At 40.2% G+C, this 21,287-nt stretch overlaps 1 protein-coding gene across 1 annotated transcript in view; it reads right to left on the reverse strand.

The window, feature by feature from the left end:
* The window catches only part of ndst3 (N-deacetylase/N-sulfotransferase (heparan glucosaminyl) 3), a 436,737-nt gene extending 428,338 nt beyond the window's left edge, over positions 1 to 8,399 (reverse strand). The window contains exon 1 of the mRNA XM_060832478.1: positions 8,357 to 8,399. The gene's annotated coding sequence lies outside the window, so the exon portion shown is untranslated. The remainder of the gene's footprint in view (positions 1 to 8,356) is intronic.
* Positions 8,400 to 21,287: the final 12,888 nt, after the last annotated feature.

The raw sequence follows: 21,287 nt of genomic DNA on the forward strand, positions 1-21,287 counted from the left end.
GGGTAACTTTTCGTCACCCTTGTGCACTCATTTTAATCAATCATCAGGAAATTGTTGGCTCACGAATTAGTATGGAAATTCCCAACACTTTTTCTCAATTACAGACCTGAATCAAGGGTTCAAAATTTTAAGAAAATGTACATTTTCATTAATCACTGTATTTTCACAACAAAACTAATGTCTAGGCATCCACAATCACACTTGGTAAGAGGCAGATTCTGGTGTTACTGCCTGTCTCTAGTCGTGTGAAGCGAAAATTGGAGAGAAATTTTGACAAAGGAGAGCGTATGAACTGCAAATTGTGCATAGAGGTATCTAACAAAGTACAACTGGACTGAAGAAGAAAATTTGCTTCACAAAATGTTTTATTATGAAGACTTTAATTACAACTTATTATTTTGAGATGCAAAAAAAAGACCAACATGAACAGGTAATTGCTATCTTGGGTGTGATGTTGGACTACTTTCAGCTGCCTTGTGCTGGAGCTAAAGAAGCAAGGAAGTCAGAAAATGATACTTCTATCCAGTTCCAAAATAACCCTTATTGTAACCCACCCTGAGAAGAGCATCAGCAGGAATTTAACAACATGAGCAGTTTGTTTCGTTAAACAGTTGATCTGGCAGTTTTGATGCATATTTTGAAATTGGTCAGTGCAGGTCCAGTGTATGCCTGCACTAAGCATTATTTTAACACAGCATCCTGCTCACATGGCGACATTCTGTCCTTGGCATGCTGCAGTGTTCCTATGAACAACAGCACAAACTGGAGGAACAACAACTCACCTTCAGACTAGGTGCAGAGAAGGGAAGCACTGTTTTGAGGGTGGAGGAAGAGTGATCTGCTCGAAAAAAATTCACCCACCAGGATTTTTCTCTACCAGGAGCATTGGCTGAATTACCTGAGATTAATGAAGAACATATCAAACGTAGGCAGCCAGCAGCATGGATCACACCTCACTGAAAGATAAAACCTGGCAAGCGGGAGGCAGCATGAAGTTAGTGTGTTATTTACCTCAACTGGATCAGATGTTAAGCAGGCCCCAAATCATGACTTATACATCCAAAATAAACAAGTTTTTAGTCTTTTATGATTTAAAAACATAAACAATGTCAGATAGCTTTGCTTTTCAAGTCACCACTCAGTCCTTTGAAAGAAATTCTTGTTACTTTATAACCAGGGACTATTTGATGTAAAGTCTTTGACCGTGAACCCATGACCTTCATTCTACATTGGCAGCAGGCCACCTCACTTAATTATTTGCATGTTTTCTGGCCTAATACAATTATTTACAGATCTTCAAATCTAGACAAAGCCTAAGGCTGATTTTTCAACGGAGGATACAAACGCGATGCACAGAAATAGGGCTGGACTTTAAACTCTTGAGGCGGGTAACAGAAGCCAGGATTGCATACCTGCCTTGGAAAACCCTGCCTCTAATGGCAGGATCCCTCACTGGCAAGAGTGCAGGGCTGCTCGAAAATGGGCCAGTTGACACCGGAGAGTGTAAGGAGGCAGGAGCTGGCTGAGAAGGCAGGCTGTGGTGCTGCGGCCTTTCCTCTCAGCCTCAAAGAAAAACAAAAAAGGCCCTGCAGCCCTTACTCCTCGCACCTCTCACCACCCCATGTAACCCAAACAATACTCCTGCTGTCCCACTGCAAAGGTATGCTCCCAATTCCAACTCCACATGGTCCCTCATTTTTCCATGCCATCCCAAGGAAAACACTTGGCTCCTCATGCCAAGATTTGGCACATGAATGCCCATTCACTCACTATAATATGAACCACAGCAATGAGTCAAAAAAAAATTTAAAAGCTCAGTCATTCATTATTTTTCATTATATTGATGAAAGCTCCATTCAATGCAACCCAATAAAAGTACTAATCATCCAGACCCTTTAAACTGCAAGTATGTGAAACTCACTTTGAAACTATTTAACCTAATGTAAACAAACAGTCTGAATTTAACAGCAGTGATTAGACAACCACAGCTATCCATCAAGTTTGGGTGCACAGTTTCAAAATGCTCATTGTTGATTCGAGTCTCAACCAAGAATGTGATCTAAGTTAGGGTCATAGAGATGTACAGCATGGAAACAGTCCCTACAGTCCAACTCGTCCATGCCAACCAGATATCCTAACCTAATCTAGTCCCATTTACCAACACTTCACCCATATCCCTCCAACCCCTTCCTATTCATATACCTATCCAGATGCCTTTTAAATGTTGCAAATGTACCAGCCTCCACTACTTCCTCTGGCAGCTCATTCCATACATGCACTACCCTCTGTGTGAAAACACTGCCCTTTAGGTCCCTTTTATATCATTCCCCTCTCACCCTAAACCAGTGCCCTCTAGTTCTGAATTCTCCCACCCCAGGGAAAAGACTTTGTTCATTTATCCTATCCATACACCTCATGGTTTTATAAACTGCTGCAAGGTCACCCCTCAATCTCTGATGAACAAGGGTCTTGTGATGCAGCGGTTATGCCCCTATCCCTGGGCTAGAAAGTCCATGCTAAAGTCCCAGCTGCTTTGGAGGTGTGTCGCAGCATATCCAACCAGTTTGAATTGCAATAAGATTCAGCTGAAATCCCAGAAAACCATGAGAGAACTGAAACGCCTCAGCCACAGCCTGACTGAAGGCTCGAGCTATCTGATCTCCACTATCAATTGCACATTTGTTGGTACAAGCTTAAAGTTAAAAATCTCAGAACATCAGCTTATAGTCCAACAGGTTTATCTGGGAGCACTAGCTTTTAGAGCGCTGCTCCTTCATCAGGTAGCTCCTGACTAATTGATCTGATGAATGAGCAGCACTCCGAAAGCTTGTACTTCCAAATAAACCTGTTGGACTATAACCTGATGTTGTGTGATTTTTAACTTTGTCCAACCCAGTCCAACAGTGGCATCTCCAAATCATGGATATAAACATAAGCAGTTCCAGTCCTTTGACGTTTCAGATACAGCACTGAAACATTAAAGGATCTGGATAGTTGGCACTTTGATTTTGCTGCAGTGAAACATTATGACCGAATCACCTTCCTTTTTTACATCCAGCAGGTCACTACAGTACTCATTGCTTCTGGATGGAGGGGGACACAAGGGATCATGGGAGATCTTTGGGAGATATAGGAGTCTTGAGGGACATCGGGGGACATGGGATAGGAAGGGTTGGAAAAAAGTGTCATACATTGGCATTAAAAGGGCTTTTTGGACCTACCTCGCGTCATGCACACTAATGCACTGGGGCACAGTCAACCACAAAACTTAAAATCCTGGTGTGATTCAATGTAAGTTGCAGAGGAACAGGCCAGAGGAGCGGGCCATATCTATCTCCTCAGTGGAGCTGGCCAGGTAGGGAATGAGTGTGTGGGCCCTGTTGCCATCTTTGAAGGGCTCCTCAGTCAACCTGCCTCACTGAAAATCTGGCCCTATATCATTTAAAAGGCTAACCAGCTGCCAGAATTTAGCCTTTGAATGCTTTGAAACACCCAAACACCACCCACACCCCACTTGCCTGCTTGTGGCTTGTAAAATTCTCTCAGGGGATTTGTGATATACAAGCAACGGTATCAAACATTTTGATTTCTCATCAGCATTTCATTCACGTTAATATATCTGCTCATCTGGTTTTGCCTTAGTCTTTTGCCTTCAGATGTAATTTCATTGCCACCAGCAAAGCAAGCCAAAGGGGGAAAAAAGCAGCAGTAGAAGGAAGTGAGGACAGGAGGTTATGGGCATAGTGCAGTTTACTGAGTTCAAAGTACTACTAAAGAGACAACAACAAGTTTAAGGAAAGTGAACAAGTCATAGATTTGCTGTTATCATCAGCCATTTCAACCCTTACCATGCATAAGTGTAAAGATGAAAATGGTAGTGGCAGTTATGAAAGCTGCAATGGTTCCAGACATTACGAAGATCATTTTAAGTCACATCTTATGGCAGCAATTTTATTGCATTTGCCCGGAGTATGTCATAAAATATTGCAGAATCTACCTTCTTTGTTGGGATAACTTGACATGCACAAAATCTTTTCTTTCATGTGACTAGGTTCCATACTAATATGTTTAGTTTAATCTACATCACAATGGTCCAGTTTGTAGCCAGCAAATTGAAGTCCATTGGAAAAATTAAGGTGACTTTATTTTTTCACACAAATATTAATGAAAAGAAATTGGCAGATTACTCAACTATTATGGTGGAGGGAGATTATCTTGAAAACAGACACAAATAAATCGCTGTTTTAGGTGTGAAATCAGACTTCGAAACTTCAGTTAGGTATTCTATAAATGTCAATTCTACAGTAGTTTGTATAGAATTCCAACAACTGATGTTGCGTGATAAGGTTTTCATAACTTTCACCTCTCAGATTTCATAGAGACTGCATTCTTTCCTGGCATTTCCACTAAGATTTTCAAGCTCTCTGAGTTTTGGAAGACCAAATATTCAGCATGCTTATCAGCACAAAGCAGACTCAGGACTGACGCAGTATCTGTTTTGAGTTTGTTCATGCATATTGGATTTTGAATCAACATTTCAACATCAGCTACTTGGGAGAATCTAAGTGGAGGTAATGCAGCCAAACTGAAATCAGCTTTAGTGGTTTAACATTACACATTGCAACAATTTTCACTTAAAGCAATAATCATTAAACTGGGAAATTATTGTCATACCAAGACTTAATATGCTCATGTACCAGTTCTTACTTTGTTGTGTTGATCAAGGCATTACTTGTTTACTTTATTTAGAATATGCAGCTAGCAACCTGATACAAATCTGTTGTGTGATAACATCATTCAGTCATTTCCAAGCTGTAGCATGACAATAGATGGCAAGATGAAACCAACGCAGAGGGACAAAGCTTCAGTTATCCTACACATTCTCTACTCATACTGTAAACCATAATAAAGTTCTCTCTCTTAAATAAAGTGAGATGGTTTGTATCTTACTATAATTCCTAAAATGATCCTCATGCAGGATCAAGAAGTATGCAACTTCCTGTGGTGTCAGAAAGCAACCTTTCACATGAGCACTCATCTTTATGGCACAGTGTAAACCCAAGCACTTGTCATTGACCCATTGAAATGAGTTCTAAGCAGCTATTAAACATCAAGGAATTAAAGGAGCAAAGAGTCACAAAATAGAACAAAAGTAGTTTAATAAGACATGACATAACCCCTTTAAGTAAATTACTCTTTAGAATATTTATTCAAAAAGTCTCCAAAAGGCTGGATTACTGCAATGTTTTAAAACAATTCTCTGCAGTAAACAGCTGCAAGATTTTCAAGCACTTGAGACATTTTAATATGATTTGCAGAATCCAATAAGATTTTATACTTCAGTAGTCCCTTTTGTTTTATATAATTGAGATATTACCTGGGCTAGGGGGTTGGGCGGAGCATCAAAAATGCAGTGAAAGATGGTGATGGCTAGGGCATTGAATAGGATCAGTGGAAACAATAAGATCTCAGAGGGATTTTTAATGGGAATAGGGGTCAATAAATGAGGCACCCCACTTGCCTGATCACTCCCCCCCCGCCCCCACCCCCAAAAGTAGTGAAAGCTGTCAGGCTGTATAAATAGCATGGGCATTTTCTGCTTTAAGTTAAATCCCTGCAGCAGCAGGAAGTGCTCCAATGCTTCCTTTGCCCTGTGCTCCCTCTGCAATGGAGCAAGGTGGGGAGGTAATGGTAAGAATGCCTATAACACACACAGGTTTACAATAGACTCACTCACTTACACCCCCCAAAAAATAACACCACCCTTCCCAATGCTTCCATTCTACCCCAGGATCCATAAGATCCACCCACTGTTTCTAGTCAAATGTAAACTGATAGATTTTATTCGATAGAGCCGCACAACATAAATTATGAATTACTTTTAAGTTAATAAATCTGATGGATGACATGTGTATCATGCTTCACTAATTTCATGTCTACATTAACAAGTTTCACTGAAATAATTTCTCAAACAAAGTAAAATAACCACCCTGCCAGTTAGCGATCCCTTGCATTTACTTTGAAGCCTCGTAAAAAGCATCCAAAATATATGCATATAATATACTGTTAATGCTTAAAATCATATTAGCAAACCTCTCACAAACCAATATAGAAAATCCATACAGTCCACAACTTGGTCACTAGGATCAATTAATCTTGGCCTCTAAGTGGAAAAGCATACAGCCCAGATACCAGCATTTTCTGTGCGTTGTTGTAGTGGATATTTTTATTGATAAAAACTGACAGATGTATCTCATCCCTCATAACACAAAGGATGCTAGACATACTCATCCTTAATGAGCTTAAATATACTCATTGATAATTGAACAATTTTCTTTAGCTATGTATTTCCTGTGCAATCTCTTTGAATTTCTCCTTCTATCACTTGACAAGCTGATTGCACCTATTCTAAAACAAGCACAGGAATGCATCCAGTTGCAATAGACTTCCCACTGATATAATTCTCAAATACATATCAGGTTCTACATGTTCAATATTATGGTTGACATCACACAATCTATGATAGCACATTTGGACTCAAACATGCAACTAAATTTGCCACTAAACCAGTAGGAAATACAGATATATCAAATTAATAGGTTAGAACCCAACAAACAAATGCATGCAACCAATTTGATATGTATTCCAATGACATTGAAATTAATTAGATGCATTTACAATGGGATTCATACCAATTGGATGCATTTCACAAATAAATCACCAGTGACCAACTATAAACTGCAGCTCGCTTGCAATTGTTGGATTGTTTCTATAAATAGGATTACTCTAATCTGATTCACATTTGAAAATCAAACATTGCACTTTTATTTTTGACAAAATTGCCAGCTCATGATAAAGCCAAGAATGTGATGGTTAAAGTGATATACTATAACTTTGCGTAAGGCAGAATGTCACATGGCTAAAGATGGTAACCAAGCACCTATGAAGGAAGTAAGAACACGGAGCAGGTTGGAGATACAGTTTCCTCATTACTCTACTTCCTCATATCAAGTTCTTATATTCAAGATCATCATTCTGGTTTCTTCAAAAAGCTTCTCGTGTCTGAGTTGTCTTTGTTCCTCCTCCCATTTCCAGACACATATACAGATTAATTTTTCTCAGGGCTCAGCTTCTTCCAGCCTTCTCTCTCTATCTCTCTCTTCTTTTGCTGTGCCATTCCTCACCTTCCTGCTCAAGCTCTTTTGCACAACGTTTTACCAGACTTACAACACTTTTTAACTGGCAACCAAATGTTCTTTATGGCCCACTTTGTGGTTACTTAGATCTCCATGGAAACTCAGGAACAGAAGGAGGCCCTCAAGCCTGTTCCACCATTCAATGACATCATAGCCAAACTGTGGCCTAACTCCATATACCTGCCTTTGGCCCATATCCTTGAGTAGCTTTGCTTAACAAATATTTATCCATCTCCGATTTAAAATTAACTACCAATCCGGTAGCCATTTATGAAAGAGAATTCAAAATATCTACCATCCTTCATGTGTTGTGCTTCCTGACATCTCTCCTGTACTGCCTGTCCTGAATTTGGAGATCATGCCCCTGAGTTCTGATATCCCCAACAAGTGGAAATAATTTATCTTTTTCTACCCTGTAATTTCTTATTAATATCTTGCAAACTTTGATTAAATTACCCTTACATCTTCTAAATTCTTGAGAAAACATAATCTCAAGATTAACCCCTGATCAGGCAGCATTCTTGTAAATCTATGCAACATTCCCTCCAAGGCCAATATATCCTTCCCAAGTTGTAGTGCCCAGATCTGCTCACAGTCCTCGAATGTGTCTAACCAGGGTTTTGTATAAATGCAGCATAACTTCTGCATCCTTATATTCCAGTCTTCGAGACATAAAGGTTCAGCATTTCATTAGCTTTCTTGATTATTCTCTTCAACTAATCACAACGTTTTAAAGATCCATGCATCTGAATTCCCAAATCTCTTCGGACATTCACTGTATTTAAGTTCGTGCCATCTCAAAAGTCCCCAGATTTTTTGTTACTCTTCTATTCTTTTAATAAGTAATGTGGATAATTGGGGCCCTAACGCAGATCCTTCTGGGACACCACTGGTCACATCCTGCCAATTTGAGAGCCTACTCATTATATTATAACTGCATGCTAAAGAAAAACCTATTGTGAGTGACCAAGGAGTTAAAACATTGGGAGCCAATTCTTCATAAAAAGTTACACAATCGTGCCTGGGTCTTTATCATAAAAACGTGCTTCAATCGCGATTCAAATATTAAAAGCAGACAACATCGAAAGTAAACAAGGACTTTGGAGATCAGAGGAGAAATCTTTGGGTATTGCAACAAAGTTAAATAAATAACAGCTTACCAAATACTTGCTCATCAATCCTGGAGCATGTGAGTTGTTTATGTAATCCTTATGTGGTGAAAGGTTGAAATGATCCAAAGAAGCGCTGCACAATTCTGCAAAAACAGAATGGAAAATACCCCAGTGTTATTAATTTGGTCAAAAATTTTGGAATGGGCATCACTGCAGCAAAGGAGGAAGCAATGTAGACTGACACTGTTCTTAAGTTATGGAATATTACCCCATAATACAATTGAGTGAGTCAGACAGAAGTCAATCCTTAGGCCCAAGGAAGTGACAACTAAGGGTCGCATTCGACCTTCAGTGAATTTTCTGCTGGGCAGTGGAAAGCACATAAGAGTGGGCAGGTTAGTTATTGGCAGAATTGGCAGAAGGGCAATAATGTAAATGATTATCTCCTTCTGGGGGTGTACTGTGTACATTATGATGCATTAGGTAACACACCAAGATCAGCTTGCCATTCTGTGAGTGACCCATTTATTCCTACTATTTGCTTTTTAGCTATTAGCAGATTCTCAGCCCATATGAGTATATTAACCCAAATTCCATGGGCTCTTGCTATGTTTATTAAACATATGGGGAAATTGGCTTCTCACTTTGTTGGCAGGGACCTGGAGGTTCTGCTGGATGGGGTGATGTAGAAATGTGATTTCCTCTTCCTTCAGGACCATCAGTGGAGGCCACGCCACCAGACTATGCCAGCCTGCTTTGAAGCTGCTTCCCAAGGCAGTGCCATCTTATCCATTTGAAGGAACGAACAGAAATATAGGACTGTCCTATTTATTCCTACTATTTTATCTGTTAGTGTTCTACCTGCTTGCTGATTTTTAGTTCATACAAGCATATTAATCCAAATTCCATGGGCTCTTATTATATTCACTAAATCCAAGAGGAAATTGGCATCTCACTTTGTTGGAACCTGGACACTTCTACATGGGACCTTAACAAAAGCCTATTGAAAATTCAATGATACCACTTCCATTAGTTCTCCTTGATCTGTGTTACAAATAACATCCTCTAAAAAACTGACAAGAGTTCTCAAACATGATTTCCTTTTCATAAATGCATGTTGACACTGTCCAATGTTATCATTATTTTCAAAGTGTACTTTTTCACATCCTTTTTAATAGATTCTAATATATCTCTTGCTAGGTCTGTAGCTCTCCAATTTCCCTCTTTTTTTAAATAGTTGTGTTACTTTGCTACTTTCCAGTCAGCAGGAGCCCTTCCATAGAATACAATTTGGAAAGATAGTGATTAATGAATCCAGAATCTCTGCTGCCACTCCTCTCAATACACTGGGGTATGACTCATTTCATACAGGGGAGTTATCATCCTTAAATTCAGTTAATGTTTCAAGTGTTACCTCTTTATTAATATTAATTTCTTTCAGTTCCTCATTTTCATAAGTCCCTTGGTTGTCTAATATTTCTGGGAATGTGTTTTATATCTTAAGTAAATATTAATGCAACAACTCACCTCATTAATATTTAGCTTGCTATCTTACCAAACATGTTGAACAGGCTGGATGTTGAGAAATTGTGTCATGGAAGTCAGAATAGATACTTGCTAACTTAAAGGGCCACATAAAGAACCAGGCAAGAACACCTCATAGCATGCAACATGGGGACTGACCACACACATCCATGTCCACAGACATTGATATTTCACATTTGCCAACATCCATGAACCCTCAAGGCATGTCTCTGACCCACTCGCTTCTACACTTCAATGCTGCACCTAGCTACTATCATTTCTATGCAATGCTGCAGCAGGACACACGCCCAAGCTCGTAGATGCATCAGGCTGTATCTCTGGCCTGTTTGCTTGCTGACATATCACTCACTCACTGAGCCTGGTCTTTTTGAGCTCTGCCCCTTCAAGCAGAGATGCCAGTCTCACAGTGCTGTCTTGTCTTGTTCTTTAGCTCAGGTACAAAGCCAGGAAGCTTGTCATGATTGTTAGCAGTCCTCAGTCAAAATTAGGGCATTAACCTTTGCTCACAGGTTCCTGGCATAGTCAGTCAAGGGAAACCTCCAATAACACTCCAGCTCTTGGTCACGGTCAGTCAACCTCTCAGGATGTTTAGAGTCAGGGAAATGTACAAAAAACGGGTAAGATGCTCTTTGGTAGTTTGAGTCCTTCAGCCTTGCTCCTGGCATGAGTGAGGAGGGCAGGTATTAAAGTGAGATGAAAATGAATGGCACATCTGTTATTTTTCATGCAAATGGAGATGTGTCTAGAGCAAGTGAATAGGCAGCAGAAAGAGCATGCAGGGTTAATGGTGATGGATATTGGGCAGGGAGATAGCTCATGTGGGAAGATGCTGTAGTAGAAAGGTAAAGCATAAACCTTGATAAGAGGTGGATCATGTAGCAGAGGTAGAGTGAGTGTTGGCTGGGAAAGAAAATAGTGTCAGAACAGAAAAACTCATTGACTTTCTTCTGACAGTGCTGTGCATTCCTCCAAATGGCTAAGACTGCACTGACTTGGGAGGCAATCTCAAAGCAGGCCGGCCACCCCATCAGCAGAACCACCAGGTCCCCACCAACAAAGCGAAGACATCAAACTCCCCTTATCTAACATATCTGGGCCAAGTGTTGGGGACCATATAGAACTGTTCTGGACTAACTGTACGTGTCTGAGTACACAGTGACTTTTGAGAGGCAGTGCTGTAATAAGCATGCTCATTAATCGTGAGATATCTAGGCAATGGAAAGTTGTTCCAGGAATGGCATGTTATGATGGGAATAGAATAGGGTATGACAGCTGCTATGGGCACAGGGGTAGTAGTTAAAGAACATATTTCGGAAGGAATGGTGAGAAACTCATTCAAAAAACTCAACAAACACATAACCAAAGTAACGTAGATTCAGCCCTATGTAACTTTAATTTCTTCACTACTTTCCTTGTCTACATTACAAATTCTCACATATGTCCCAGTTATTTCATATTCTCCATATTCCTAAATAAACTTTTATATTTCACCTTGCTCACTTAAATTTCCAGAAAGCATTTGCTGAAGTGCCATATGACAAAAAATAAAAGGGCATGGTATAAAGGGCAGCATAATACTATTGTTAAAAGGTTAGCTGGCTAACAGGAAACCAAGAGTAGGTAAAAGTGGATCTTTTACAGGTTGGCAAGGCATAATAATTGGTATGCCCCAAGGATCGCTGCTGGGACCTTCATGTTTATAATTTATATAAATTACTTGGATAAAGGGACGGAGGTAAGGTAGCCAAATTTGCTGATGATATATAGATTGGTCGGAAAGTACAGAGGAAGAGGATTGAGGACATTATTCTTCAGCTATACAGAATATACTTAAGTACACTTCTGAGGTACTGGACACAGTATTGGACACCTCACTTAAGGAAAGGTGCAAATACATTTGAAGTAATAAGGAGTTTACCACACTACTAGTTGAAATGGGGGCTTTGTCTTGTGGAGAAACATTAGTCAGACTAAGCTTGCATCCACTGGAATTTAGCAGAATAAGAGATGATTTGATTGACACATACGACCCTGTAGGGTCTTGACAGGGTAGAAACGGAAAAGATGTTTTCACTTATGCAAGAATCCATAACCAGGGTCATTGTTCAAAAATCAGGGATCCATCATTTAAAAGAGATGAGGTAAGTTTTATTCTTTGAGGGGGTCATGAGTCTTTGGAATGTTCTTCCTGAAATGGTGATGGAAGCAGAATCCTTGAATATTTTTAAAGTAGATACAGAGCTAGATTCTTGTTATGCAACTGAATGAAAGGTGATAAAGATTTGAGGTTACAATCAGATCAGCCATCATCTTATTGAATAGCAAAGCAGGTTCAAAGGCTAAATTGGCTAATTCTGCTCCTTTTCCCTATATTTTTATGATCATTGATCACTGACTTGCATTCAAATGCTCTTTTATCTTCACCCGTTTCTCAGATATCTTTTGCTGGGTACGAAATTGTTTGTCAATTCCTCAGGCATACACTTTATTATAAGGCACTTCCTTTGATCTAATGCAATCTTTAACCTCTTAAAACAACCATGGTCACTTTACCTTTCTCATTGGGTATTTGTGCCTCAGGCGAATGTGTATCTGTTGCAGATAATGCAATACATTTTTAAATATTCAACACTGCTCCTATCAAATCTTTTTGTTCTGCAATAAAACAAAGAACTGTGGTTGTTGAAGATCAGCAACAAAACAGAAATTGTTGGGAAAGTTCAGCAGGTCTGGCTGCATCTGGGAGAGAGGAGAGTCAATATTTCAAATCTAGTGACCCTTGTTCAGAACCAAAAATGTTAAATCTGCTTTCTCTCCACTGATGCTGTCAGACCTGATGAGTTACTTGAGCAGTTTCTGTTTTTGTTTCAAATCTTTTTGCATATTTTCCCAACACCATAGATCCTCATCCTCATATCTTCCTTTCTTCTGATTTATGACCCTAATCTCAGAATGAACTATATCACATTCAAAATTACAACTCTACTATACTACTATCTCCCAAAGGCTCATTTACAGCAAAACTATTAATTAGCTCTTTCTCATTACATAACATTAAAAATAAATATCTCATTCCCAAACTGGTTCTTAAATGTACTGACCCAGGAATCCCATGTTATACACACTTCGGAAATACATCCTTCACAGTTAAAGTGGATTAACCACAATATATGTAAATTAAACTTACACATTATTACACTATATTATCCACATTTCATGCACCTTTAGTTTCCCAATTGACAGTGTGCCCAACTTTGCTACTACACTTTGGTGACCTGTAATCAATTCCCTTCATTTTTTAATGCCCTTCCCTGTTTTTAGCTCCACCCAAACTGAATCAACACCTTGGTCCTTCAATCTAAGACCCACTCAGATTCTTCAACTGATCATGACATTGTTAAGTGTGCTAACCACCCCATTCATACAGCATAAATCTGCACAAAACCAAAAAGCTCTACAGCAACAACATGTTAAAAATCTTTTTAAAAAGTCATTCATAAAATGTATTACCGTCTTTTAAAAGAGTCAATTAGACCTTTAAAATAGCAGCACTAGAAACTATATGGCACTTTTTCAACTATTTGATTTCTCTTCATCTCAATTAAACAAACATTGAACTATTGACAAAATAGATCTAAGAACAAAAGGCTCTCAACCAGTTAATGTGTTCACTCCTGTGTATTTCACCAGATCTCCACCTTACTTGGCAGAGATTCCCAAGGCGCTTTTCATTGCAACAACTGTCATTTGAGCTAGCTCTCTGACAGGAAACATGTTAAAAATGTTAAAGCGCCCTAATGTAGATTTTCTGCAGGATGGCAAGGAAAAAATGCTGCTGGATTGCCAATACCAAATCCAATTTACTTCTTTAGCCTCCTGCACACTCCCATACTCAACCCAGCCCTGAGTAAATACAAGGATCATGGTGTCTCATTATAGCTCTTTATCCATTCATTTGCAATCTTCAACCATCTGCCCTGTTCTCCCCTTCCTTCCTACAACTTGGCCAACAGATGGTTTAATTCCAGAATGCAGTATATTGATGTCGGCCAGTTCCTTGACTGAAGTCAGCTCCCACTCTACTAAAGGTTTATTACAATGGTCAGGCAGCAAACAGGTCAGAGGCACATACCTGAACTTGCCAGCACACAGAAGGCTATAAGTTTTTATGAGACAAATGTACAAAAAGATACTTCACCCATCCCTTCTAAACCTTTTCATTATTTTGTCAAAAAAGTACCTCAAAAGTGATAAATAAATATTTCCTATTTTTCTCGATGACATGCTTGATGCTGGATCATGACTGACTGTGGTTAAGCTCACGGCGCTGTATTTGATCAGTGGTGGTGAGTTTGCTGTGTTGTGATAGGGTGCAGCCAAGTTCACCATGCAATCACTGGCAATGCAGCTAACTGGATTTGGCTGTGACCAGTTGAAGCTGTCAAATTCTTGATTGTGATTAGTTGCAGTCCAGCTCCCTTCTGTCATTGGGGATCTGACTGACAGCTTCCAGTTCGACTTCCAAATTATAAGAGAGCAAAAGTATGTGTGATGTGAGGACAATAAATAACATTGCAAATACTGCTTTAAAATCAATTTAAAACTTCTGTTGGACAGAGCAAACTGGAGAATAGTTATCAAATGACTTCAATCGTTTTTCTTTTGCTGTTTAATATTGATGACTTTCATTCCTTTAACAGGTAATTAGACACAAATAAAGAATCAGGCTTTTTAAAAGATCATGGGCAAGATTGCATTTTTCTTTGAGTGTGGAGCTAAAAATAAAGGTATATCTGCTCTGGCATGAGTAGGGTCTCACATTATGTTTCTTAGCTGATGACTTAAGCACACACAAGCAGAATGCCAAATCTCATGCACAGGAAACTCTGAAATGTGCCAGGATCTCCTGTGCTACAGCTTCCAAGTACTATGTTTAAAAGGCACACAGACACTTAACTTTATGCAAGCCAGGAGTGTATTTCAATCAATGCTGCTTGGCACCACCCACCCCTGGAGGTATCTGACACCAGACAGAAAGTGACTCCATGAGTAAACAGTTCAACCTGGTCTTAATGAATGGTGGAGCAGGCTTGACGGGTTGAACAGTCTAATGATCGCATCTTCGTATTCAATGCTACGTTCTCTTATCCATGTGAGATAACATTGTATGTTTACCACTGCAAAGGTCTATTTGATACAAAATTGGGAGCCAAGCATCTCCATCAGGTGCTTCATGTGTACTGAATATGACTCAATGAACTGAAGCTACCAATGTTGAAATACTTAAACCACTGTGGTGTTGCCTCTCACATATGACACAGTTCACACTTCAATCATTAAAAAAAACACTTAACAGCTCACCTTGGAGAACACATACCTGATTTGCTTTCACCACAGTTTTGCCTGAGATAAGGACATAGCCACAAAAGGTGGGCTCAGTTAGAAAACATCAGAGATACTGCAAAATCACTCATTCACTTATTCTAGCTCTTTGACCCAACAGGAGCTCCATTCATTCAGAACTGTTAGCTCCTCAGATGCCCCAGATCACATTCTTCTCACCTGTAATGTTAATGTTGACATTCACAACTGATATCTTTTAATTTTGTTAACAAATGCAGGCAAAGTGCTCATGCAACCATGTTAATGTATCTTAGCATTCATTCTATAGGAGAAGAGTGCAAGTAATTTGAACCCAAGTGAGCCCAGATGCTAGGGTTTGGGGGGGCATTTATGTCATAAGGTGATGTGGAGGTGCTGGTGTTGGACTGGAGTGAACTAAATAAACCTGTAGGACTATAACCTGGTGTTGCGTGAATTTTGACTGTGACGTAATGTGAAGGACCCGTTTTGAGGACAGGCAGCCGAACTGGCAGGGGAGAGCGAGGGCAATTCCTGTACTGTGGGGAATGGACCAGACATCATCTAGTCAGCCTTCACTCTGCAATTGACCTCTGCACATGAATAACATATGAATAAACAGCATCTTAAGCACGTCTTGGGTAAGAGTGGTGGGATTGCATCTGCCAAATCTTTACATTCTTTTACATTGCCTCTGTAAAAGAGGGAAAGAGCCCCATTGCTAGCACCACCTCCTGAGGAGGGAGGGTCAACATAATCAGAAGATGCATCATCAAGGTGTTCCTCCTAATGCTTTACCAGTGCAAAGATGTTCACTTCAGAGGGTAATCTATCTAGATTAGGCACAGATTCACAGCCTGGTGAGCACACAGTAATACAGGCTCACAGCTAGCACGGGAAGTTAGAGGCAAGTTCCCTGACTCAGGACAGTTGGAGAATAGGCCCATGTGAATCCCTCCACAGATAGTGAAACCACAGACTCAGCCACTAATGAGCTGATGTTTAAGCAAGCAAAGGTTGTCTGGCAAAGATGCCAAAGATAATGTGCAGATTGGAGCAAAGGGCCAAGGTGTCCACTCATGTTTTGTCTGATGTCATGACTCCAACTTGTGAATACATGGTTGCGGCTTTGGAACAGTTGGCAGCTGCCAAGGACAGCCAGCTTAAGCAGGGCAAGTAGTAACTGCCAGCCATATGTAAGGACCTTAACTTGAGCTGTGAAAGCAGTTAGCAGGCTTTCTCCAGCTCGGCTGCAGCTGTCAAGTGAGTTCCCAGATGTAACAGTAGGAAACAAAAGATGAAAAGATCTTGAAATCACTTTGGCAACATGGATGTCAATGTTATGTCAAATCAAGTACTATTCACAAATATAGCACTTTTTACTATTTCAGTGTGGTCTCTTCTGATCTGTTAATGCTTATGGTTGATTCTCTTTATCTTACACCTCAATCACTTGGATGATTATATACAAAGCACATACAGCTCTACCTATAACACGGAGAACGACACTTTCCGCTGCCCTCTGGGAAGAACATGACCTAAGGGGAGGTGTAATCTTAAGTTAGATGTATGCATTTCGCGAGTCTGTGGTTCCACTAAATATCGGCAATAGATGAAGGTTTCTTTCTCATGATATTCGAGGAATGTACACATTGCTTTCCCATATAGTCTGACATAACTTGAAACAGATGCCTGGTATAGAATTGATGGCCTGTTGCAATCAAGGAACAGGAATGGAGGCAACATGGACAGCTGAAGTAGTTTGCCTTTCTGAGTCTTTGGTGAACCGGACAAGGAGATCATAGAATCATAGAATCCGCACAATATGGAAACAGGCCATTTGGCCCAACAAGTCCACACCGACCCTCCGAAGAGAAACCCACCCAGACCCATTCCCCTACTCTTTTCCTTTATATTTACCCCTGACTAATGCACCTAACCTACACATCCCTGAACACCATGGACAATTTAGCATGGCTAATTCACCTAACCTGCACATTTTTGGATTGTGGGAAGAAACCGGAGCAGCTGAATGTGTTTTCCTGAGATGGGTGGCAATGAACTCAAGAAAAGTGGAGACGCCGCACAAATTTCCTTTGAAGTTTAAGAGGAACCGGCAACAGGAAGATTGAATTCTGCTGTGACATTCAGCATCACAAGCACAATGCCTTCTCCCAGACCACATGGCTGCCCGCCTTCCTGTTGAAGGTGGCAGATATAAGTGATGACACTCACCCACTGGTGGCTGCAATGCATTCACCAGAGCCTCTCACTGTACAATATTGTTTCACTGAGAATTATAGTGCATTCTACGTAACTCTGGCTTTGGGTGGCTTTCATTCTCCTGTGCCACACTGCTCTGCAACCTTGGAATCAACAGCATATAGCATTGCCCATAAGAATCAGATACCTGGGCCAGTGAAGGCTCCTGAGTGAGTTCGCACGCACCAATGTTGAAACTCTTAATGTTGTGTAAGGGTTGTCCTTCAACTCAAGTTCAAGGCTATGGGACCAGATTAGGACGTCAGTATAACAATTGATTAGTATTGTTTTTGTATGGTTTAGAACTGTAAACCAAAAATGAAGGATTTTTATTGAAAATCAGGGATATCAAGAATAGTTGCATGTTTCGAAACCCAATAATTTGATCGCTTTTGTGATTCTTGTTTGTGTAGCTGTGTGTTCCAGCAGATGCACTGGAGCCAAGGATCATTTCCAAGTGAAACTGATTGGTGGGGTCTAGTGGCCAATTATCAATGACAAAAGTTATTTGTCTGCCTACAATGATAAAATTAGTTGTCAGGCAGTTCAACTGCTTGGGTTGTGAACAAGACAGAGAGTAGCTAGTTCAGACCAGAAGATGAACCAAGTGATTTGTATCAGCCCAAATCTTTGTGACATGTTTCTCTGCAGTAAATTAAACCTTGAAGAAAACTCTTATCCTTCCTTCAGCAGGTGCTGCAGAACTACACATTATGATGTTGTATAAGAAAACCTTTTTGGTCTAATCTCCTGCCTTTTTAATGTATCCCCGCACACTATCACTATCCAAAAATACAGTCAAGGCTTTTTCGAGTTCCTCCATTGAACCTGTTTCATGGAATTTGTGACTTTGAATTGGATAAGTCAAAGACCTTGCACAAATGAGCCAGCCACCCTGTGCCTCTTGCAAATTAGTTTTTTTGCATTTGAAAAAAAAAGATAGTTAATAAGAAATTTTCAGATCAGTCAGAGTCTACCCAATATATCTTAGGAACAAAGACTATGGAATTGTTTTTCCAGTTTCGTTGCTGATAATGGGAATTCTCTTTTAATAAGGGCAAAATACTATGAATGCTAGAAACCTGAAGAAAAATAGAATGCTTCTGGAGTCATGTCAGACTCAAAACATCAATTCTGTTTCTCTCTCCATTGATTTTATCCCCCTGTTCATATCTGTCTGTCAGTGTGTAAGGGGGAGTGTAGAGATTTAAGTCGTAGCATTTACTTAATTTAGTTTGATTGTTTAGCTTTAGTTAGAATCTAATTACCTGAACTGAAAAGCTTAACATATGGGGAGCGTTTGAGGGCTCTGGGTCTATATTCAATGGTGTTTAGAAAGATGAGGGGATCTAGTTGAAACATACAGAATACTGAACGGCCTGGACAGAGCAGATGTTGGGAAGATGTTTCACTAGTAAGAGACTAGGACCTGAGGACACAGCCTTAGAGTAAAAGGCTGAACGGAGATAAAGGCAAACTTCTTCAACCAGAAAGTGATGAATCTATGGAATTAATTGCCAGAGAAGGCTGTGAATGCCAGGTCTTGAATATATTTAAGACCGAAATGGAGAGGTTCTTGGGGTCAAGAGTTATGGGAAGAAAGTGGGAGAATGGGGTTGAGAAACTTATCGGCCATGATTGAAAGATGGAGCAGACTTGATGGGCTGAATGGCTTAAATTCTGCCCCCATGTCTTATGGTCTTACAATAATGTTACTCTTGTCAAGTACTGAAACCTATAAACATTTTTTTTAAAACAATGTGGGTCTGACAATCAGCAATCTTAGAGAATTTGTGTTTTTTTTTCAACAAATACTTCTCTGAAGAATCCAGGAATAGCAGCACTTGATTTCTAGTATGCTTTCCCAGCCAGTTGTGACATAAGAGCCTGGTAATCTTTCTGCTGCAGTAAGAGCTTCATTACTGTGCCCAGTCCCTCATTGAGTATTTTGCACAATTTCTTTTTTCTTTTGGTTTCAGTTTCATTTCATAGAGACTTGGGTATTGAGCTGTGCAGGATCTAGCGAAAACTGAGCTCAGGTCACCCCCCCCCCCCCCCCGGCTTTCTACTTTGCATTCACAGGGAGGGATTCTATACTAATGTATCTCAAGAATGCTGCACTCAAGCTTTTCTTTCAATTCCTTCATATTCAATCCTCCCCAACTAAAATACACTCTTCCCTTTGCTGTCACTATAGATGCTCTTCTCCTTTCCCTTGGCAATCTCTGTGTCATGCTTCAATCTCTTGCACAATTTCCCTTGACCCTCCTGAGCTTTTACCCATCTCATTCCCTATGCCCACTTTTCACACTGCACTGCTCTTTATTCTATTCACATGCCATTCGAAAGCACCTCATGAACTTACATTGTTCTGCAGCTTTTACTCTTCCTTGCCCCCGCCGTACCCCTACCAGTGTTGCTCTGCCTCCTTGCTATCTATCTCCACCTCCCAAGATCCTTCCAGTACCCCGACCAAATCGGTCCTTAAGTTTAACACTCTGCCCATATTCTCCCAGCTTTATGTGACTTTTCTTTTCTGTCACTTTTCTGATGTAACCACTTTCTTTTCAGCCCATTTACTTCTGAGCCAGCCACGACTGTGCCAGTCCTCCCCAGGTTTGCTGGGAAAGTTGGGTGGGCCACTCAGTCTGCATCCCTTACAGTGTTAGGTCAATAACAAGATGTTGCGTGACACCTCCCTTGAATGGGGTGAACTCGGCAATTTTCAGCCTTTCTACTGCAATAGTTTAAGCTAACAATTATTTTGGTTATGAAGCACCCAGGCTATCGAGAGTGTACACAATCAGCCAGGTTTCTGGGGTGATCTCTACCCTGCCAGATATACACCTCAGATGGGTTTGTGAATCAATGTTTTCCTTGCTTTTTCCCAACAAGATTGTGCCAGCGAATGTAATTCCAGCAAGCTAGGGTGATGACGAATACTCATACAGGGCAAATTTTCTCTATTTTTTTGTACCTAAGATGGTGCCGTATATTGCTTATGCCCGAAACGTCGATTCTCCTCCTCCTTTGATGCTGCCTGACCTGCTGCGCTTTTCCAGAAACACATTTTTCAGCCATAGATTGGCAACATTGTAAGTTGCTCTTTTGTAAGTTGAGCACAAGTAACCACAAACCTAATTCTAATTCTAGGAATGCAAAGGAGGTTTCCAACTGTTAATGTTGGGAAAGGTTCTGAGTTCTTAATAGCAAAGCTTTAACCCAACTTCAGAATCTGAATGTTGGCTTTCTCTCCCGACTTCCAAAACACTTGGGATGCACCCGGAATATTCTCACCCGAAGAGTCAGCTCCAAGTGCCCTGGTGAAGCAAAAAGTTTGACAGAGGACATTTGAAATTGGAACATGTTTCTAAAAACAACAGCTTAGGAAGATAATTACGTTGTTCAGTCACTAAATGCTGTGCTCCCATCACTGTTAGGAATAAAGCAGCTGCTGCCTTGGGATAGGTAAACTCAACACAAGTCTTTAAATGTACCTCAGCGCTTCTCTATTAGTTGCTGTTTGCATTATGTTTCATACTCAGGCTCTGGCCTTTTTGAAGGGAAAGCTAAACCATTCAAGTTCTGTATACTTCAAAAAGATTTCCTTTTATCAGCAGTGCTGTTGCGTAATCTTGATTCATATACCTCGAGGCAAACATTTCTGAAGTTTAGTAGGCCAGAAAAGCGAATGATGTGTGAAAACTCTTTATTCAGACTGATATATCTCAGTTACCTCCAGCTGTATCCAACCAAGCTGTTATATGTCTTTGTACAAAATAATTCCGAAAAACAAGCTCTATTGAATTGG

The sequence above is a fragment of the Hemiscyllium ocellatum genome, chromosome 1 (genome assembly GCF_020745735.1).
Source record: "Hemiscyllium ocellatum isolate sHemOce1 chromosome 1, sHemOce1.pat.X.cur, whole genome shotgun sequence".
NCBI lineage: Eukaryota > Metazoa > Chordata > Chondrichthyes > Orectolobiformes > Hemiscylliidae > Hemiscyllium > Hemiscyllium ocellatum.